At 30.4% G+C, this 24,459-nt stretch overlaps 1 protein-coding gene and 1 long non-coding RNA gene across 6 annotated transcripts in view; one reads left to right on the forward strand and one right to left on the reverse strand.

Annotated features, from left to right (window-relative positions):
* The window catches only part of LOC126909308 (uncharacterized), a 200,797-nt gene that overhangs the window by 48,476 nt on the left and 127,862 nt on the right, over window positions 1–24,459 (reverse strand). The gene's annotated exons all lie outside the window — the stretch shown is intronic.
* LOC126908447 (LIM domain transcription factor LMO4.1-like) overlaps window positions 208–24,459 on the forward strand; it is a 60,055-nt gene continuing 35,803 nt past the window's right edge. For 3 of the 5 annotated variants that reach the window (XM_050690540.1, XM_050690513.1, XM_050690531.1), the window contains exons 1-2: window positions 208–496; window positions 22,332–22,373. The gene's annotated coding sequence lies outside the window, so the exon portion shown is untranslated. The remainder of the gene's footprint in view (window positions 497–22,331; window positions 22,374–24,459) is intronic. The other 2 variants (XM_050690522.1, XM_050690551.1) reach the window with 1 other exon arrangement.

The raw sequence follows: 24,459 nt of genomic DNA on the forward strand, positions 1-24,459 counted from the left end.
TTGACATTTTTTTAAATAGTGCAATGTGAAAACTTCGTTCAATGTGACAAAATCTATAATTTAATTTACCGAAAATAATTACTATCAGTTACTAAGGACAGTAATGGTAACGATAAGAGTATCAGTCGGAATCGAAAGGAGTGACGACCGGTGTCGATACAGGACGAAGTGGTTTTGCGCGGGAACCCTCAGGCCGGCTACGGCGACGTCTGTCAGTCTGGCACAAAGACGGTCCGCGTGCCCAACCTTAACTGAGTCTATGTTAGTGAACACTGCAAACGTCACACGATCGTTTCAGTCGACGACCGGCGTTTGGTTCGTGCGCACGTGTCTTTTTCTATGTAATACCAAACTAATTGTTCAGTTCGTTAACCGAATCGATCATTGGTGTTAATTATTTATACTTGTGTTTTGTGAAAATAAAAAATCATTAAGTTGTTGGTTATACGTTGTATATTAGAGAGTCTAGAATCAGTTAATTGTCACGGTACTAAAGGTGAGTGAATAAAAACAAATTAATTCAATAGTGAACTTAAAAGTAGTCATCGTGACAAAAAAATAATTGCCACGGATATTTATCTCAAAAAACTCATTACAGATTCTTGATTTTACTGGCCGTCACGCTGTGATTAATAATGGTATTAGCACGCACATGAGTAACTTTAGTAATAGAGACCACTGGTTTTAATTCATCGGGCTTCTGATGATTAATAACATCGTATGTCTAGACAATTTTATAATTGATTTTGCTTTAAAGAGGAATTTCGATGTATGTGTTCATAAACTTCCATTCAAATCAAAATTAGTTGTATTAAATTATTATTTCACATTACATACTCTATACTAAAATATTTTGATCACTAAAATTACAATATTCCAGGAATTAATATTTTGTATTACCTTAATAAAAAAATTGACTTGTAATTGCAAGCCCTTGAGTTGTATACTCGTAACAAAATATTTTTTTATGTATTATTAAATAAAATTGTCAACAATTAAATTATGATAGTCATCTGTATAAAATTAATTTTCCTCATACACTAAATTATTTTTTTCGCTTAAAAACTCTTTGAAGTTAATAAAATAGCGGCAAAAGAGAATAATTTCGTGTCTCATACGTTAAATGATGTTGATTGACAACGAAAATGAATATATTTAAAAATAAGTGGTATTTCCCTCTATTGAATACTTGTTCGTTATCCCTTTCGTATACGTTCGCACAAAAGGTTCCTAATTACAACGAAGCCATCTCGGGTTAACACATGCGCAAATAAAATTTGAGGGGGCAAAACGATGAAAAAGAATCCCGATTCCTGGCCGCTATATAAATTTATATGCTTAGTTGGATGTATATGAAATCAAAGAGTCCATTGTGCGTCGATTGCCGAGGCGTTTGTAGATCTCAACGTATTATATTATTAGCGGCGGCAAAGGAGAAATTTTAATAACATCTCGGTGCATGAATATATATTATATTATTGTCTAGTTTAATATGCACACATAGACGTATATGTGTATGGTATAGCAGGGTGCGAAAACGCAATTACATGGATTGTGTTTGTGAGCACGGCAATGTTGCGAGTGCGTATAATTACGAAATACCGGGAATTAATTAAACACATTGTTGGTGCTCGCCGGTTAGACAATCGGTATGAATTACCCCCGCGCTCAAAACAATTAACCGCCAAGAACGTGCCGCACGTCGCCGCCGCCTAACCAATATTACATCGGTCGACGCTCTTGTTTCAACCCGTCGGTTTATATCGCGTTATCCAAAAGCCATTGTATTGAGTATTGTACTAATAAACATTAATATATTTTTAAAATAATACATTTGCCCGTTGTTATGTGCATACGTAAAATATTTACTGTTCGCTGAAAATATTGAATGGTCGATATAATAGTTGATCAGTTATTCATTAAAGTTTTAGTAGAACACGGACATCATAGCGGACGAAAAATAATTGGCTAATTATTAGTCGTGTAAATATGACAAAATTGTTTGTGAATTTTGATTTTCATGGAAAACTAAATAAACTTTAAGCCCGGTATAGTTTTTATTAAAAATAATTACCTAGTGTTTATTTATAAACTTAAATTATGAAGATAACAGCTGATTTAAAAGCGCCCGTAGGTTATGACAACTTTTCACCAACACTATAACAGATATTTTTGTTTTACAAAGTTTACATAACAGGAAACGCTTGTGTTTTATTATATAATCGGATAGTGTAAATTTAATTTAAAAAATGTAATTAAAAGTCGGCTAGCGATTAACGAAGAAAATTAAGCTTTTAAACTTTCCGGCCGTGAGTGTAGTTAGTTTGTTAGGGGCTTTGACAGTGGGTTAGGCAAGAGGGGTATAATGCTAAATAAACTGCCTTCGGTCTTATCTTTTTACCTCGCTCTCCGGTTAACCTTGTTTTAGGTTCATTACCTCCGCAGAAGGAGACCGGTGTCGACAATTAACTGGTACAACATCATCTGGATTATGCCTTAAAATTAATTATAATCGTTATTTTAATTGATGTCACTATAGGTGTACAAAAACACAATTAAAATTACTCGTTGATTATCACATTATCTTTGCTCAGTATGTTTTTTTTTTTTTAGTATTTGTTTGTTAGTTGATTAGCTTTTCTTATTAATTTTAAAACTTTAATGTTCTTTAAAACGTTAACAACAATAAAAATATTTATCAATAAAAATAAACGACTTTACATATTTTTCCATAGTAATTTTTAATTGAAAAAATTATCTGTTCTTAACTTTTTCACGAGAAACATTTCTATTTAAAATGTTAAACAAGTTTTTGAAAATCTTATTAGTTAATGGTATTTTGTCATCCCAGCCGTCTCTCCTTCCGGTGTACGGAAAACGAAGTTACTTAGTTTATTTAGCAAGAGAAGAACCCAATTAAATACAACAACACATAAGTTACCAGGGCGACGTTGACGACGACAACGACGATGACTCGTTTCTCTTACTCTACCTCTTTACAATTAATATATATATATATATACATATTATACAAACAGTAAGAGTAGAGGAAGGAGGTTTGCGCTATAGTCTGATTTAATTAGAATGTAAATTACTTCTCTCTACCAACAGTTAGGCGTACAAGAGCGATTCGATTGAGATACGCTTTTAACAAAAGTTTAATTATAGCCTATCCAATGAGTCATTGATATCGAATGGCCACGGTTCGATACAATATGTAGTAATTAACAAAATAAAAACAAATTACTTATTGAAATCTAAAAAAATGATAAGTTTTTACAAATATTTATTGTACGATCGTGCTGCATTAATGAGTTTTAAACAAACAATCGTACTGTGTACAGACAGTGTGCAGGGGTTGAGTCGAGGTAGGATATCGCGAGCGGACTTTTTATCTTTACAACTTTTAATTATGTCGGCAGCAAAACTTTAAAATCGATCATCGGGAAGCCGGCCGATTAGTTTTAATTAAACGGCAAACGACCTGGTGGCCTTCGGGTGAGTCGTCGTCGTCGTCAGGAAGCGAGGGGTTAAGAAACAGGGATTTACTGTTGGAAAAAGGGTTATTATAGCGTTCCGTTGTTTTCCGGTCGTCGGCAAAGGCGAGGAGTGGTGTACAAAGAGCAAACGAACCCTGTAGGATTAATTTTCGAATTACTCCGCGAACCCTTCTACATTCGACAATGTACACTTCTAATTAAAAATCGAGTAGAAGTGAAAAACACAATATAGGAAGAATAATATCTCTCTATTTTATAAGACAATTATGCCACCGTTAATGCCTAATATAAATTCAAATAATGAAAGCGAACAAGTTTAAATGTTTAATTAATCGTTTTTTGCATTTTAAATTGCAATTTAAAACAATCATAGAGTTTTAATATTCATACGAAAGGAATCATCTGTCCTGCAATATTAGTGCTGATTGATTTGATTCGAATATGCCGCCACTGGCGATTCTATTCTCTCCGCTCAGTGTATTGTCAACATGTGCGTGCCATGTGGCGTGATAGTTTATTTTAACTATGAAAATTCTTCAATTTGTCCGTGACACGTCGACACATGTTGCCCTTCTTGCGATATTAAGTATTATTATTGCTTATAACAAACTATGTGCTATAACCTATAAATACATGTTGCTACGTTGTCCATTTCAGACATTTTTGCGACCTAAAAAACCCAATTTAAATGTTCACGAGCAAAGTGTCGTTTTTTTATCCGGACGATTTTTATCTTGGTATTACATTTTTATTGTTTATTTTAATAATCGCCAACGCTGCTTCTGGCGGGTTAACGAGCCGTAATAATATAATATATACATACTAACCGTGTTTTCGAGCCATGTATAGCTAAAAAAAAAAAAAAAACTGCGCGGATTTATAGCCGACACGATTGCACCGGAGGCGCACTAATTAAACACAGGAAATTAAAATGAAGAAAGAAAGGAAAATAATTGTGGCACATTATTAGCGTGCGCATGGTGTATACACTATAAAAGTGCTTAGGTTAAGCGAAAGATAAACTATTATAATGTTGGGGCATGAAATATTAACCATAGCACCTCACAATATGCTCAATTACGGAAAAAAAAAATTATTAATTGATTTTAACGTTAAAAAAACCCGTATGTTTTTTCATAAAATTACAATATTCTGTGAAATTACCTATTGATTCAAAATTTCAGAGAAGAGTTCCGATGAATGTACGCAAACTTACATATATTTGTTATTAAAAATATTAATTATAATAATTACAAAAAAAATCATAGTCGAAATACCTTTTAATAGTTTCTACTTTCTTTTTTCGTATAATTTTAAACTAATTATAAAATAATATTAGCATCTATATTTTGTAATGCCTTACGGTTGCGGTTTTAATGTATTTAAAACATTTTTTTTATTAATACTTGACAAGTTCTCTAATGATAACTTGTTTTTCAAAACAATAACAAGAAAGTTTACTGTTTGAAAATCTTATAATAAAACAAAGTTTGCAATATAGAATACACTACAAATGTCTTGGAAATGATTGGACGAAGAATAACAAGTATAACGAGCTGATGTCTACAAAGCCAATTGGCACATAGTTATTATTTTCTTGTTGCGTTAGTGAACGAAAAGGAAGATTTTTAAATTGGCATATTTAGGATCCTTGTAGAGTCAACGAACTAGAAATAGAATTATTTGATTTCCAATTTATTCATCTCCGACTAGAAACTATTGAGATAAAATCCACTAAGTAAAGGGTCAACCAATAAAAAAAAAAAAAAATATTAAAAATTCATTTCATTTAAGATACAAGTTATTAAGGATCATAGACAGTTCAGTGACTACTTTTTAATCAATTAAAAGAAAAATCAAGTTGGCAAATTAAGTAACTGTGAGTGATAAATGTCATTTTAATATATTTTCACGCTGAAACATGAGTGTTTATACTCTGTTGTAGGCTGACCGTTAGTAGTATTCATTTCTAACATGTATAACGCTCGTTTCGTATGCAGATTAATATCATTAATATTATTAACGATGATAGTTTTAGAGTCGACAATCCCACAGCTATAACCTATTAATCCGAGTGTTATAGTGAAAAGAAACTACTTTTTGTTTATGAGCGTTATTTACGTAATGAGTTTTTCAATTATAGACTCAATTGCGTCAACATTTTAAATATTCTATGCATATATTTCCGCACTCATTTGCATTTAGTGTGCAAGTTAAATTCGTCAAGTCTAAAGTAGATAATTAATAAAATTGAACTTGTTTGTGTCATTGTTTGACTTATTCCACAGAACAATCAGGGGCGAGATGTTCAGGATATTGGCCATTGTAAGACTTGTATTTCATTAATAACTTCTACGTGTTCCGAGCTAATACTGACTACGGTAATTGCAATAATATTAATTATTGTGGTTGATAGAGATGGGTGTTGTGTCAAAATTACTTTTCCTCTGCCAACTTCATAATGTTACAGAAGCGGTGAGACGCATGTAATTGAATTTTCAAGCGTCAGCCCGGCAGAATTAAATGCCCTTCGACTGGTAATTGAGTTTTAATAAGTAAACAGATCTCGTTCGACTGCAATACTATAGTGTCTTTACGACGTGTTATGTGGCGAAACGAGAAATTTGCCGTTTTAATATGGTAATGCTTGTCCGTCAAACCGCGTGCTGCCAGAACGAACTGTCTAGTCCTGCGCATCAAAGCTACTGTCGAGTTTACTTTATTTAACGATAAGGATTATAATTGAATGGTTTTGATTTGTATTGTTTCTCCCTGGTATCATTTTTTTTGATAATGTTATAATAATGATTTTATAACGTTATTATAGCATATGATGTTATAAAAATGTTTTTATAACTTTATTTTTGAAATTGCTTTATTATTTACAAAAATAATACTAACCATTTCGACCAAAATGGAAAAACCATTTGAACATGCTCTTAAATAAAAATGTCCACAATAAGTTTTGAAATTCTGCTATTTATGAATATCTAAAAGTCTTGTTCCGAATATAATTATGAAAATAACGGTAAAATAATTATTCATTTTTTTTTTTTTTTTGTGTGTAATACATGTTAAATTGTTAAAATGTATAATTTTTTATTAATCAGACGATTTGGTAGAGTTATGGTCATTAGACCCTTAGCTAATTTGAAAAAGGACACGTCGTGGCCAACGTTGACGACGGACCAATTAATTGCTTTTGGCTACCATCACACTTGAAGCTCAATTTTTTTTGTCGTGGTCCGATCATCACATTACTCATTTATCTCACCCGTCAGAACCAACAAATATCTATAGATGATGGGGGACCTAGTCATTCAAATAATTTTCACGATACTTTTATTTGTGGTCTTATCGAAATACTGTTACTGGAATCTAAATCTAACATGTAAGATTGAAAATTATCGATTAACTGCAAATTATTGAAAATGTTTTAAAATGCTTTTATTAAAATAAATATCCGTTTGGTATAAAAATATGTTATGTACGTTTTGAAGTGTAGGGTCAGTTTTTCGTTGACAGGATTTATTGTTGACTCTCTTCAGTGACACCAGAAGAGATGTAATAAAAGAGATATCATTAATTTCATTTACTTTTAATTATATTTCCCCTGCTTTTATATGATCCATTATATGTATTATTACATTGCAATGACGAGGACTAAGCGGACGTTGTAGCTACAATTCAACCAACGCTTCTATAACGATAATTAAAAATATTTATAATTAAATTCGATCGGGATGCTTTTTTATCCTTCACTGCTCATCCATTCTACATACCTACTACCACAATACCATCATTACTTCCTCACTGTCCATGCCCCGTGATTCTTTTTCTTCCACGCCGTTAAGCGTATTAATGGGGTTGGCTGGTATTCTCTTACGATCTTCCCCATTGAGAAAGTGATCAATCCCCTCGTTTGTTGCTACTGATACTCTCGGCTATGTCAATCGGTTTTTGGGATAAATTTAATCTAAATTATCTATCGATCATATTTACGCAAGGAATGAGCTAATAAGAAGATAGTGATTTCAAGACTTACTAAGATAGCCACAATTATATATTCGTATAATAATAACTAGAGAGCGAAGTTATATGCATTTATAAATTTTATTTGGGCTATTTTTAATTCACCCAAATATGAGCAAAATTGTTCTTGAAATAATATAGAATATCATAGAAATATTATTTGTTAAAGGCGAAATAAACCATTCTAATTTCCCCTATTACTATAATCCTAGTTAGATCGTATTACTAAGTTTTTAATCCTATTAATACAAATTCGCACTAGCTGATGATAAGTTTAGAATAACTTAGCAAAATTTAAAAATGCATATAAATTCGGTCTCTAAAACGCTTTTAATTCAATCAAACTCTTTAAAAAAATTTAAAATACTTTGAATTAGTTAAAATAAACATTGAAATAAAACGTCTTTTAATAATTACCACATTTGAGTTTATTTAGAAAAATAACAATTTAAATAATACAACTAAATCATTGTAACTTAAACTTTGAATAATAATTTTATTTATAGAAATTTCTCATACATTTTAAATATCTTTTGTATTTTTAATTCATTAATCGATAAGTAAAAACAAAAATCTAATAATCCTGTTTTGTTTCGATAAAATGTGTCGTTAGTTTTATTTAAAAAATTTGCATATTTTGGATAAGTTTAAATATTTTTGGCATTGTCAACCAAATATATTGAATTTTTTACGAGCTCGACGACAATTTAATGAGTTTGTGTGGGGTTTAGCCCTTTGGTTCCTTTGTTGTTCGACGGTGAATAGTTTTTGCTCGTTTAATCAGTTTTTATATCTTTCCGAAAGTTTTCTTTTATTAAAGTGCTTTTTTCAGTATCTAATTGGCAAACGGATCGTCCTCTATTAAAAACCACACCACTTAATCTAAAATGTGGTCATGGAATTATAAAATAAATATCTTGTTTTCATTATTGTGACCTCTGCTATACAACCGTTACAATGATACATAATATAGTAGTTTGACCATTTTTGTTGTTTTAATATTGTATGATTTAAATAAAACAATAATGTACCTTGTTCAAATGTCCTGCTTAGCTGAGAATTAAATCGTTTTCATTTCCATTAAACATTTTTAAACGACCGCATTGACTCTTTTAATATAATGTATTCAAGTTCATTGAATTAACCTTTATATATTCACTATGATGATAATGTATTTATAGTATTCTAAACATGCAAAACTTTATGTAATAAATTCAATGGAAAAATTATTTCAAGTTGGAAGAACAAATGACTTGAATGAACACTAATTTATAAATGCTATTCAGTTTTGAGATCTAAATTTTAAATAGTCTAACTAAATCAAGAACCGTTATTTTTAGTTTTTTTCCAGTTTTTGATTAAATATAACATATTATTTTTATTGATATTAATATATTTTGTTATATTATTACGATAAGGAAAAATATTTGATCATATATTGCATTTTTGCGAATCATGTTGGTATAGTATTTCAAACTTTAAGTAGCAATAATATTATTTTGGGGGTACAGTTACTGTAAAGAATATAATGAAGTTTTTGTAATATTTAAATAGTAATTTTTTCTCAAAAAATTCTTTATGGGTATAATTTTATGAGAGAATAATTGGAAGAATAATCCAGTGTGCATAATTATGTCAAACAAAATTACTACAGTATTATGGAATGGATTTTAAACATATAGTTCAAAGTGGATTATGTGCGATTTATAAAACAGAATTAAAATAAAGTTCTGATTGTATTTTTATTATAGATGTTTAGCGTGTGTCTAAACTTTAATACAAATTAGCTGAATCACTTGTTTGCAGAATCTAGATTTTTATGTCGTATTACTTTATTTACAAATCTAAAATAATTTAAGCGTACAACGCTTTATTAACGGTATATTATGTGGACAATTCATTTTTTTGAATTGATGTTTCTTTTCTTTGTTTTTCCAGTTACACGTGATATCTCATTTCATGTTGTAAACGGTATCTCGTGTAAACTGTGATTGAATATTACTTGTGTACATTACAAATGTAATTGGACAAAATTGAGATATTTATTTTGTTCAATGGTCGCGTTTGTTCCTGTACTATATATAGATATATTATATATTGAGAACACATTTCCCAAGACGACAGTGTACGGAAGAGATTCGATTCGGGGAGGATTTGGTGGTGGTTCCCGTGGGTCAGTCAACCGCCGCACCGGTGTCACATTTAAATAGATCCATCCTCCTCTATGTGTAAGATTCACGGCGACAATGCAGCTGCTCACTCTTCTTCCCTCTTTTACCGAATGCGTGTCTGCGTGAAAGCAAAGAACCCAACGAAATTGGCTTTTCAATTTGTACGATCAGAAACGTGCTCGCGAGATTCGCTTCCCTGTCCACGTGGTACATAGCAGGTGGCTGTGGCAGTAGGGTACGTGAACACATACGAGGTCCTATGTAAATGTAGAACCCTGCGGGCGTCGTCAAAAATTGATAAAATAAAAAGCATTTTCTCCGAGATCCAATTTTCCTCGGAGGGTCAGGGTGCTGAAGGTATTGTTGTTGTCCGGCGTTCCTCTCTCACCCAAACAATAATTGTTTAACGTATTCCGCATACCCCGTACTGGAATTGAATCGTGTATTTACGATGGTGAGGAACTTGTTGTATCAACAGAGGTTAAGTAAAGCAGTGCAACTATAGAAACAGAACAGTAATATTAGTAGTAGTTATGTATTATTTTTTGATGTGTTATTATTATAAACCACAAACAGTTGTTTACAGTAGGGGATGGTTGACGAAAAAAATAAACGACCGGAGAAACAATTTAGCTAAATGCAAATAGTAGTCACTCTATTATTTAGTATTGATATAAAATACTAAAAACCATTAAAAACAACAATAGTTTGCTAGCGTCCACCGTTCTCGTTATCATTTTGTTTCCAACCAACGCGCCCCGACTGAATAAAGAATTGGAAACTGAGTCTCGCCTCATGTGTGTTTAAAACGGGTGAAAACGAGGGTGGTAGATAAGTGTAAACGAATCAAAAAACAGAGAATTAGATGGGGAAGTTTGATTTGAAATTTAAATAAGTCTTGTTTGTTTTTATATCATACCGCACTTGCTTTGTATACATATAAATGTTTATTACGCCATCATATTATTACTGCATACTATTACATAAACTTACCCTATTCAATAAAAATTATCTAAATATATGAAAATTGAATATAAACGACACATTAGTATTATTTCTTCACGATTTAGCAATAATTAAAATTAAATATAATAAATTATAAAAAAAATTATTCAGTTTTAAATAATTACTTAAATTGTTTAAATTTAAATTATTGAATAATTTCTCTTTATATGAGAGTAGACGCATCGAAGGGTTAAAAATGTAAAACAATTTAGCATATTTAGCAATTTTATCAAAAACTAATAGGATATTTATAATTTGAATTTAGATGAATTCATTTTAATATTATTCAAACTTATAATTTACAGAGATTATTAAATTGTCCTGTTTCTCCACCGTTGATTTGAGTTAAACGATTATAGTTTTTATTATACACACCTACTACAAAGGTAGTTATTAAAATATATTTAGACAGATTAATTTTTGAAGTATAACTATCATTATAAACTTTACCTAATGATGAAATTCTAATTAATAATAACTATACAATACTAACTGCCTATGTTTTTTTAATTGAAACCCGATAAAATCAAAAAATGAAAAATAAAATTTCTACAGTTTATAATATATTTTTGAAAATCTCCATAAAATGTTGATCGGGATATTTATTTTATCTGGGAAATTAAAATCACGTTTATAGTTGTTGAAAATACCAAATCTTTTTAGTACACATAGGTTTAATTATATTGAAACACAAAAGCATGGACTCGGAATTTTTTCTGGTGACAAAATATTAATTATGTTGTCTAAAAGGAACCGGATATGAACGTGTTAAATGGTCGTGCGTGTGCGCATTACTTAAGTGTTCAAGCAGCGTACATAGGTCAACACACGGATGTCACGCACACAAAACGTTACACGCTACCCGACTTGACGGTTAGTTGGCTTAAAGTTTACACATGCAGTTAATAAAACAGACTTTACGGTCACATTAATTGATTTAGTTTTCGTACGTTGAAGTGATAATTTACTTTAAAGAACTCAATACATTCATTTTAACGCCGATGGTAACATAAGACATTTACCTACGTAATAAAACTGTTTTAATTATTGTTGTGAAGTACGCTGTTTGAATATTAGGATGGAATTATTATTATGAGAATAATATTTTTATAAACTGATAAAATAATTGAATAAACAAATTTACATTTTTATATTTTATTTAAGCCGTTTAAAGGTTTAGTGGTCTACAGATAAAATTATATAATAATCCAAGCTCCTAAGTGTGTCTGACAACCTCAACGTTTTCAACCAATTACCTGTAGACGCACTTTGTGCCACACAGACAAACTTGCAGGACAACTATAATTCCATCCCTGTGCATTTATATGTTAGATGTAGTTGACGACAGTCAAGATAAACGATGGACGCATCAAGTCTTCCTTTTCTTTCGAGGCTATAAGATTTTTATTAATAAAATCGTCTTGCCTCGTATCGGTGACGTCCCACTTCCATCGGTGTCCAGTGATTCCCATAATGTTATTCAAAATCATTATTAATATTACTTCTTAAATCTCTTGTTTTTCATTAATTAACGTACAAATCAAGTGTAATTATTGGAAAATAACAAAGACAAAAATGTATCCGTGGTGATTTATCTATATAATACATAGACACTTAAGTTCCAAAAGAAGAAAAAAACCGTCTTATTGCTTGCTAAGCAATTTACTTCCAACGGCACGTTTACTTGCTCAAATTCCCAAAAAAGACCTGTCTTTTTTCAGCAGTCATAATAGAAGTTGATAATCTATTGTATCATTTCAATAGGATGACCCCATTAAGAAATTATTGTTTATTTCATTAAAACGGTTTAGTAATTACTTTTAGTTTGTTGTTTTTAACAGTCCATATTTCAAAAACAAAAAAGTCATTAATATAATGGATTATTAAACAGAAATACTGTTATTATATCAACTGAATAGTTTGAAATAAAATATTTTTATTGAAATTCTCAACAAGTTTATATTAAATCAAATGGTCATAAAAAATTGCCTAGTTTTCTGACCACTGCAGACAGCAGAGAGAGATAGTCAGTTTACATTATAGAGTTTGAAGATTATATATATTTTATTATTATTAAACCCACACCCTTATAATATTATAGTGCAATTTTCCATCACTTTCCACTTCTCCCTGCTTTGGCCAAAGGGTGGTTGCGGACGTTATCTAATAAAAATATCGACTGCACCCTTGGAGCCGTTTTCAATTTCGCCGCTGTCTCGTGGTGAGCTAATGACTTTCGCCTCAATATATACCACACCCATGGGTTTTTTTTTATTTTTTAATTTAAATCCCTTCTTCCACCAGCGAGCGATCAAAGGAGTTGTGTGACGGAAAACAATCAAGGGGACGCTACAGACACTGTCAAAATCAGTTAATGGAATAAGTTATTTAATTTATGTCCAAGAATGAATGTGCGTAAAGTTTTCATACACCTCTATACCACTAACTCTGAGGTTAGATAAACGGAATGAACAAAAAAAAAAAAAGCAATATACCTGCGGTTGGGATATACCATTACGAGACTTTAATTAAAATAAAATAAAAATATGCTATTATTATGCTTGTGGTAGTAACTGGAGGCAAAGCGAGACATTATAACGCAATTACTATTAATACCTAAATTCTTCACGTCAACAAGAGCAATTATCAGCACAAGACTAAACTGTCCAAGAATTTAATAAGTTTGTTTACTCTGTAGGCTACACAACGGCACCGGCTACTACTATGACAGGCGAACTAAAATAACATATTACCCGACAATATTAGACCATATCCTGTGTGCGTTTAAGGGTTTTGGTACAACTTCTATTCCGTTCTGCCATCTGACGAGCCTAACGGTCATATATATAAATGTACGTAAAGGAACAAGGCGGACCCACGACAGCTAAACGAGAAAAAAACAATATAAACCGCCCTCAAGTTACTGACGCGTGGGGTACGCACGTATGTACACGTATATTGCGTAAAGCACGATAAAAAATTGAATTCTCCCCCTATTTTATTAATTATATCAAAAATTAAATTTATAAACATAGCTATAGATGGTATTTTGGTTCGGAAATAATTATTTTTTATAAATCCCTCAATTAAAACACACATATAACACTGTTGTGCAATAACAATAAGAGAATATCGTCTGAACTGGAAAAAGTGTTTGTTCGCTCCGATAAATTTTCCATTAACCGGAGCGTTGTAATAATTTTTAAAGTCTTCCATTAAGAAAACACACTGTGCACGAATAAAGATCGATGGCGATCTCATTGAGGGTAGGTACACTCGGAGTGTATGTGGAAAGCTGTAATAACTACTAAATTCATTTCTTTGCCCTTACTATCATGTAATCCGCGCACACCCACTCGCCACGTGTACTATGATGAGAAATAGATTGGTTAAGTAAAACGGAGGACGGGTATATGTTTTTTTCTTGTCAATTACGGATACCGGAAAATAACGAATGGCCAGCAAAGATAACGTTTTCGCAATGAAAAAAATCGAATACAATACTATTTCCCAAACTATGTACACTATAAAATACTTACAATATTTTTTATAAAAATCAGATGTTTAACGCTGCATGAATCCATCATTCAACTTTCACTACAAAACATATTTCGAATTTGGAATTTATTTTGTACGAAAAAAGTTTTTGGAAAATAATTGTATTATGCGACCTAGTTTTTGACGAATACAGCAAACTATTTGATATGAAATATAAATAGAAAAATTTTGAGAAAATAAGTATTATGTTCTAATAGAGTAAAAAAATGTCCAGACAGCATTATCTAACAAGAGATTTGTTATTAGATAAGACAGTCAGTGATCCATTTCAAAAATTCATTTATATTTAAACCTTACAGACTTTGTCTAATGTCATTTATTAATTCAATTTGCTCAATTATTTGTCACAATCACGATATCTTTTTTGTGATTTTATAGACATTTACTCCTGCACAAAAAAATGCACTTCTTTACTCCTGCACTTCCTTTAGAGTGTATTATCTTCTATATCTATTTATAGATTTACTTGTTATTATTATTCAAATTTTTAGCTACAATGTATTGTATGATCATCCCTCTTATGTCTGTGTGAAAATTCATAATATTTATCCCTAAGCATATTTTTAAGTCAGATAAATAACAAGAAGACTTAGAATAATTTTCATAGAAGGGTTGATAGGGTTCTTCGTAACCCGTTTCATAAATAAAAAGCCGGCTGCAGTTACCATTTGTTGTCAGTATTGGTGCGTTACAATGATCGTGGGAGACATTTCAAACTAAAAAACTCATGCTGTAACGATTTCTATGTATGGATTATCTTCAGATGAAATTGGCATAAACAATGATTGCATGTACTAAATGTATACATTTTTAAAGCGGAATGCATAAAAAATACTCACTGAATGAACGACTGTTTTTATTTTATTAAAAATAGGCAGTAGTTTTTACCGGTTAAAATTAATTATTATATAAAGCTCCTGTACCTCAAAATTATTTTATCATGACTACTATTATATTACACAGTAAACAATATTTAAATCTGCATCATATGTTATGTTATTGTTTTTTACTAGAATTCCTCTATGAGATATTTCTTTGCAGTTTACAATTCCATTAAACTCATATAATGATTTATTATTTTTCAATCATTTCAACAAATAGTATATTAATATGAATTTATACTCAAAATCCCCCCCCAAAAAAAATATATATATTACAAATGTAAAAAACATAGCATATTTGAAATTTTTAGTTGGAGTTGATCAACAACCAACTCTGTTGACAGTAGCCTTACAACTTTACTCTAATGTAATATTTCCTAACTTTATTTTAAATTAAAATAAATATATAAAATGCCCGATGCTTTTTTAATTTTTATAAATATACAGCGATATAATGATTTTATATAATTTTTATTATTCAAATTTCAGAATGCATCAACCGGTTTTATATCAATTTTGATGCATAACAAATTGATATCCCACTATACTCGGAGATAATTCTTAATCTCGATACAGATATTAAAAAATATTTAATTTATGGATTATATTTTTTACGTGGTACTAAAAATTGAAAAATATTGTCATTTATTACTGCGCACCTATATAAAATATATTTCTCTTAATAGAATCTATTACATAACTCATTCTAATGTTAAAACTGCGTATAAAATCCAACCATAGCAAATTAAATGTAATAATTTAAACATGTAAAAATAATTTGTTAAAAATTACCAAATAGTTTTACACTTATAAATTAAGTGAAATTCAATTTATAGGTAAATTTACTATTACATATTTTCTCTAAAATATTATATTAGTCTTTACTGCTTATTCCCATGGTTGGAATGATGTCAATTAGAATGTCAATTGACCAGTCAAAATTTGATCAATTTTCTAAAGAGATTTTGACTGGTAATAATAAAAATTCTGTACTCATATTAAAAATTGTTATTTTATATAAATTTTATTTTACTATTAATATGTTAAATTATTAATTGTAGTTAATGGAGCAATGAAATAAAATAAAAAATAAAATAAGATTTTCCGAAAAAAAAAAATACTAATAATAATATAATAATAATAATATATGACTTGGACATTGTCTGAAGGTGTTGAATAGTTTATGTCTTAAATATCAACAACAGAATAATGTTGTAATTAAGTTTTTTAGTAATATTTTAATATATTAAAAATAGATTTTTAGATTTGATTAATAATTACCCATTTATCAACTAATTTGACCATTTGACACTTCGTAATCTAGTCAATTGATCACGATAGATTTTGACTGGTCAATAACCCAACCTTACTTATTCTAATAATTTCTACCGTAGTAAGGATCTACTAAAGATTGATATCTATAAGTGATTAACATCATTATTTAAAATGTTTTCATGTGATTGTGCATAAAAATATATATGAAAAAATAATGTTTGATATACTTATGTATGAAGATTTGTATTAGTAGTTTCAGTTTTGTTGGCACAGATTTTTGTGCAACTTACTCGAGTCATAATTACCCTAAGCTGGTGTATATTATTAAAATTGCTCTGATACATCTCCCGATATATAACCGCAATAATATGACTGCAGGTAGAGAATGGTCGCAACACGATATTATACTTATGTTTGTTGATAACGACATGGCCGCCAACGCTTGATACACTCTTTCAAATTTAGAAATCCATATAGAGAAATGAATTTATTTTATCGACAAGAATTACTAAAGAGGAGGCAAATACACTGGTAGTGCCATAGTGTGGTCAGTCAGACGCACTCGTAGACACACACACAGTCGCTAATGGCGTGCCCGACCCCTAATGATGTACAAGCATTGTCAATTACAGAAAGTGGTTTAATTCCCCTCAGCACGCCCTGCCTCGTGTCCAGATGCGACGTCGTACTCTATCCATTTATAAAACCGAATAAAAAGCTTTTAGGCGATACATCAAAATAATATATAACATTCAATACATTTATGTACAGCTGCACATACGTAGGACTACTGTTTATAAAATATATATTTTTAATTTCACACACACAACGTCATGATACAGTACCTCCACTTGAGTCAAACAATTGTTGAGTAATTCAAACGGAGGCTGTATCGCCAATCTTAATAAAAAAAAAATGCAAAGAACCTAAATTTAAACGCAATTTTAAAAAAATAATACGTGTTTAGAGTGTTCCAAGTGTAACAGTACAATTAATTTTTTTTTTGTCGCCTAGAAATGATGCCTTATTTATACAAAACATGCGTACCGAGTGACTTTTCGCGTTGTTGTTTTAATTATTATTGTAATATATAGTCGTTTGCTCTGCGAGAAAGGCGAGTGGTGGTTCGCGGATGTTATCAAAGACGGTGAGAGAATAATTGACGACGGAAGGAGAGGGTGAAGAGATTTGTTAGTTAGCGAGTTAAGCTCGTCGCCTCTGCCTATATGTGTGCTCTAGTGTATGTGCGTTGGATAGACAATATAATGAGGTTCGCCCCAGTTAAATTAGAACTGGGCGGCGTTGGCGACGAGGGCTTTTTAATGAGTACGAACCAATTAGACGCAATAATAGAACAAGGCGCGAGCAACAAAGACTCCGCATATATATACTACACTTCTCAACGGACGCCGCGACACGTAATCTACGTTATATTAATGACAAAAATATGTTCAAGCCTTAATATCTCTTGTACTGGCTGTTCTACGGTAGTTACCCGACCCTACAACTACATCGCTCCCCTGACTATACGAGCACTATGTAATGCAAATTATGTTACGCTCAAGACAAAAAACTTTAAGTCAGAATTTTTTTTGTGATTTTAATTATGTAATTATTTACAATCATTAATCATTGAAAACGATTTATAACTTATAATAACTAAAATTATATTTTTAGCTTACTCTTATGTTCGACTTTTATCGTATAAAAAATGGTTAAATGAGTGATCCGATAAAAAATTGGGCAATACAAATACTTGGTAAACTTGTTATTAAATAAACATTACACAGCTGAAAACGGCCCAATTTGCTACACCAATGTGATTTTGAAAATAAAAGGTAATGTTTTGAAAAAAAAGTTTATACAGAAATTCAACAAAAATTTTTATTACTTAAATTTAGCTTACGTGTAATAATTTAATTATTAAAAGTGACTATAACTTAATTAATTTTTGGAAAAAGTGCAGAACTTGCGTACAAATTAAATAAATATCAAATGTTTTGCCTGGTTCCATCGCTTCCTTTTGTAAAAAATAAAGTTATTTATTTTTTCAACAACATGCATTATGTTTTCAATTACATTGAATGTTTAATGTTATGTCATTTATGATTACAGAGGCGTTAATTCAACAGCATATTTTGCATTAAATTTTTATTAACGTTATCATTGAAAATAATGTCACTGAAAAACTTACACGATGCGATACATTAACAGTTCATGGAATTGTGATTATAATTTAAAAAATATTATACATAAATAGTATATATATAGTCTATAAACGTCTTATTTATACCTACCACAGTGCAGTCAATGTATGCACGAAACTAATAAAAATGTCTATTCACGATCACAAGCCTGAATTAAGGGGGCCAATAAATAACCGGGCCCATGAGTAATAAAAAAAAATAACCTAGTATTGTGTTCCGTCTAATTGGTAAAATAACTTAAAAAATTCAAAGTTATATTGTTATTTAATAATGTAATTTTTTTAATCACCTGCAGTTTTTATTTGTGTTGTAATAAAATCATATAAAACAAGTTTTTTTGAAAAAACTTTTGTTGGGACCCGTTAAAAAATCTGTCCCCGGGGTCTCAAATTGGTGTAATCCGTTGTAGGAAATTACATCTGTCGTTTTTTATAGACGTAAAACCAATACTTAAAAACAACTCGTGTGGTATAATATCTTTTATTCTTAGGCGACCGACTTAAGTTTATTAGTAGTGTCTCAAGGTGTTTTTTTTCAACTGCTAACGAATTTTGTCAAGCTGTTACACTCTGCCAGTTATCATTAGCACGACATTGTCTAAACGAACTGAACTACAGGTACTTACCCGTAACAAGTAAGCTCTTAATAAATTGTGCTCGTGTTTTTATTGTATTATTGAGGTAACTCGATTACCGTCGGTCGTTGGGTGACCAAAACTGGCCTCGGGCCCTGCGTTTGTTTAGAGCGGTAAAACGCCAATGGACACTGCGTGAACGCGCAACTTTACTGTATTGAGTTATTGTTACTTATATGTATTATATTTCCGCTCGTTAGGCGGTTGCCAACACCGCTCGAAGGCGTTTGAAGGCATCCGACGAGCGGCGGTGGATGCTTTAGAGTGGCTCTAATTAGGGCCCCTCGTGTGCCTGTGTGGTGTCGCACAGCCACTCGAAACATTATAAAATAATGACGACACACGCTTTACTATGTATATCGACGAGGACATCTGCTGTTAATTATATTTATACGGTCGGAGAAATTCTGAAGGTTCATTATCTTTTTTATTTTTAATTGGCTCTTTAAATTTCCCAATTTTCTCCGGTACTTAATAATTAGACGTACGTACGCAAAGATTTCCGATAATACGGAGAACGCTAAAATGAATTTAAATTTTTTTTTTTTTATTGAATAAAAAAAATCTATTCATAGAATATATTTTTATTAAATAAATACGACGAAAAGCTGTAGCTAATTATGCAGTGAACTTCTACGACAGCGTGGTGGCGCATTAGAACGTTTTGTTTTGTCTTAATCGTAGCCCAATTAACGACACGAGCGTATGTCAGACCGTGAGGCGCCTCAGCCGTTGCATTCGCTTAACGAGCTACGATGTTCATCTCTTTGTACCTCTCTCATCCTTTTTCATCGCCTCCGTGTGCGTGTACTAGACCTGACAAAACACGTGAATATTTTACATGGGTATATTGTGTTTAGCATACTCCGGTATTAGCGGTAACCCCAAAGGACGTCAATTAATAGGCATTCGTATTTGTGTATATAACATGTAATTGGATAGTATTGTTTACGAGTGTACATTAGTACAATTAAGTACATTTTGCATGTCCCTTATATCCAATTACCACTAATGTACATATTATATTAGGATCATGTCCTACGCTTTTATTGTCAGTCGCTGTGAACCATTAATCGTTGTAATGGTATTCTTTTTGGTTTAATCATTCAGGAACTAAAACATTGTACTCGCAGAATCGTATAAGAACGCAATAAAATAGTCTCGATGGACGTTTTAATATGGAAGTAATCGATTACTCGGTCCGATCTGAAACGCTTGTCATAATGTCTAATACACAATAGTAATATGTTACACTGTATCGTTTCGGTATTCGTTTTTCTATAACAATAATCAATCGTCGGCCAATAATATATTGTTTATTGCATTGTTTCCATTTTCATAATACTCCTTTTCTCGGTCTTCGAAAAACTAGGATTTAAAACCCTGTGTTATTACTCTAATATGTATGAAATATAATGTAATATATTCGAGAAAAAATATTTTTAATACGAACAAACAAACATTAGTATATACCAACTATTTTTTTCTATCTTAAGAAAATCACTTATTCAGATATCAATCTAGTCAATATATAAATTTATAAGCTGAAAATTTAAAAATTTAAAAATTTTATAGTTAAACAAAAAGTACTACTACTGTTAGAGGTCAAATTAATATATTTTTTTTTTTAGTCAACTCTTTTAGCATTAAAACTTTATTCTATTTTTTCGTTAAACGTTTTAACGTTACTACACTTTTTCATTTAACGTTAAAAAATTTGACACCGTAAAAAATAATACCCATTCGTCAATATGATATTAGTATACATGTTAATTTGACACATAAATTTTGACATAATATACCGAAAATTCGTACACAAATAAAATATTTTTATCACTATTTATCTTAACTTTCCCACAATTATATGCATTAAAAACTTTCAATACATTCATGTGAAAATTCAAACATTTTTTAAAAGTGTAATTCACTGCTAAGTAGTTTAAAAATAGACATGCAAATTTTTATCTAACAGAATTTTTTTTAAATTCAATATTTGAAAATAATTTATTTTTATTTTAATAGGAATTGTTTTACATTATAAATAGTATTGCGCTTAACAATTTTTTACGTCTATTTATATCACATATTTACATAGTTTCTAGTTTTTTGTTTTTTGATTACGTTTTAACAAAAAAATTTAAACATTATTATAACGGTACGTTTATAACATTTTCCTGTCTTGATTATTGTGACTTGTTAGTTTGTTAAAAAAAAAATAATATGATAGACTATGGATTTTTAATATTCCATAAAGAAACAAACAATAATTAGATTTAATCTCTTTTTCTACAAAAATTTATTTTGTGAAAGTTTTATATGCTTGTTATTTGCGGTATTCTAATTTGATTTCTGTAACAAGTAGATAATAAATACTTGGATATTTAACTTGGGAGGATCTATTGACGTAGTGCATAATATTTTTCAGCAGAAATTGTTGATAATTTTAACTTTAGAATATTTAATATTGAAAGTGTATTATTAGCATTCATATAAAATGTTTTCATATTTATTCTAATGGTGAAATATTAACATTTGTTTTGTTGCTCTGTAAATAATTATTTCAAATTCATTTTATTTTGCTGACTCCCAGACCATTTTTCAGATTTGTGAATTTGATTATTGCGATTTGTTATAATTGTTATACACTTTACTATTTAATAAAAAAAAGTACGAGACCCAGAACTTAGTCCCTGCTAACTTTTTTCAAAGACTGCTCTAGCTGTCACTAATAAACAAAAAATCATTGATTGTATTATTTAACCACTTTGATAACCAACGATGCGACCTTAAACGAGTCAAGTTTCATTAAACAACAGTAATAATAATTACTCTGTGGTTAATCCACAAATGGTGTGAAAAACAATTATGTGGCTGACTTTGTATACACTACGTTAACCGGATGCCACCCGAAACCGGAAACACATGCTGGGGTAACTTCTAACGACAATACTTTGTCACTTCCTTATTAAAATCAACTCAAAAACAATACCATAACTTTTTTATTTTATAAAATTGTTGATGCATCATTAAATAATAAATAACAATTATTTTTATTTTTACTTTTTTAGTGTCCAAAAGAAGATTTAATTTCAAAACTGACTATTTGCTTGGTAAGTAATCTTCCACTGTCGTTTTTTAAACAATTATTTCAATATAACTTTGTTATGAATATTTTTACCTTAACGTACATATAAGGAGATTCCTTAACTGTGTGTTATAGTAAAAATAGAACGTTGCTAAACACTACCATGCTCCCACCTTTTTTATTTCATTAAATGCTAATATATCCAAAAGTACTGTTACAATACTGATTAGTGACCAGTAAATATATTTTTTTGACTAATAATACACTTAACTATATAAAAATAATAGGTTTCTGTTAACTTTCCAAAGATACCCCTAAAATCTACCCATAGAAATAATTCATTCTTACTATAAACTTGATGTTTACTATGGTTCATAAAAATAAATCAAATTTTTATGAAAATATTGTTAGAATACGAAAAAATGAAGGATAGTATTCTTAATAAATCACAATATAAATAAAACTAAATAAAATTATGCAGCAAACATTCGAATCTGATACGATTTGGGCGATTTAATATTATTTAAATATAAGAAATCGCAGTAAGCTTTCTGTGAATGTAAAAGTATAACTGTTGTTTATCCACAGTGTGGCTAAAGCTCATTATCGATTTGCTTTTCTTCGTTTCTAGCAAATTATTTTGAAAAAAACGCTATTACGACAGATACACAAATTGTTTGAACTTAAATTACTTCATTAAATGTGCATTGTTCAAATAAAATAAATTTAGTATTTGATCTTAAAAGTTTAATGTCATTGTCAGATTAAACCATGGATAGATGTAAATTATGTGTTTGAATTAACCATATGTATATAACATATTAATACTAAACCGAGTAGACGGAGCACTCGAAATTTTCTATTCATAAATTTACGATATTGAAATACTTTAGTATTTTGGCGTTTAATTAACTCAGCGTATTGTCGGCAGAGCATTTTAAATATTTTTGCTTGCGATATTAATTTTGTATTACACTAATATCGAATTACTTTCGTGTTACAATTGTCTCTACAGTAACTACTATAATCGTACACTTGACAGACACGCTTTTAGATAGTGAGCAGCAATTGATCGGCTTTTCAAATATCAGTACGCGTGAATGGTACTCTGACGGCAAATTGACGTCTTTGTTCTTTTTATATCATTTTTAACGCATAATGTAGATATTTGATGTGTAAAGAGCGTTTTAAATGCTTCTTGGAGATTGATCATATTTCGATGTCCGAGAAATATTTAACGAATATTTTTTCCGGGAATTTTCGCATCCTCGTTGTTATTTTTTTAGATTTCTGAAATCTGTTCAGAGTAAATTGTTAGCTATTTCTTCGAAATAAAATATCACTTTGAATAATAATCTAAAGTATACCTGTAGTTATTATGGAAATGTGTGCGCCGTGGAAATTTTAAACTATGTCAGATTTTTTTCGGTAATCTCAAGTCATTTTTTTCACTTCACTGTTCATCATTGTACATATTGTGCTTACTAATACCTCAATATCGACATCAAATAAAACGCTTCATCAGCACAAAACCTTCAACAAATTGGTGCGGTATAATCCAATATTTTATTCCGAACACTAGTAATGTTTACCATTCAACTAATGTTTATTTAAACGCATTTGTTAGCATTGTACGTCGTTACAGTTATTTTCTTTCGAGTAATTTATGAATTTCTACTACGAAAATTAACGTTATAAGTGTCAAATGTTACAAATGTTTTTATTTAGTTCTTGTTTAATTACAAGTAAGTTTAGCTGAGTGAAACGTAATTTGGAAAATTCGGTTGTTTAATTGTCAGTGAAATGGGCTGGGGGTTCAGAGTTTCAAAAATAATCACACATGAAACAGTAATGACATTCAAAAAGCTCGACGAGCGAACGGCCGGGAGTCTTAAAACATTGCGTTTAATCAAAGTAGAAGGAAGGAACTGAACGGTCTCGCAAAACAAAATGACGTCGTTAGTCGAAAAATTAATTAAGAAATTTATTAGAAAACTTATTATCTGCGCTGTGTAACCGTCTACTTAATGGAATGAAAAATTACTACAACAACGACAACTGGGTCGATTCAAAATTAAAACATAAATAATTTAAGATTTTTGAACAGCATA

This window comes from Daktulosphaira vitifoliae, unplaced genomic scaffold (genome assembly GCF_025091365.1).
Source record: "Daktulosphaira vitifoliae isolate Bord-2020 unplaced genomic scaffold, ASM2509136v1 Scaffold_1, whole genome shotgun sequence".
In the NCBI taxonomy this organism is placed as follows: Eukaryota; Metazoa; Arthropoda; class Insecta; order Hemiptera; family Phylloxeridae; genus Daktulosphaira; species Daktulosphaira vitifoliae.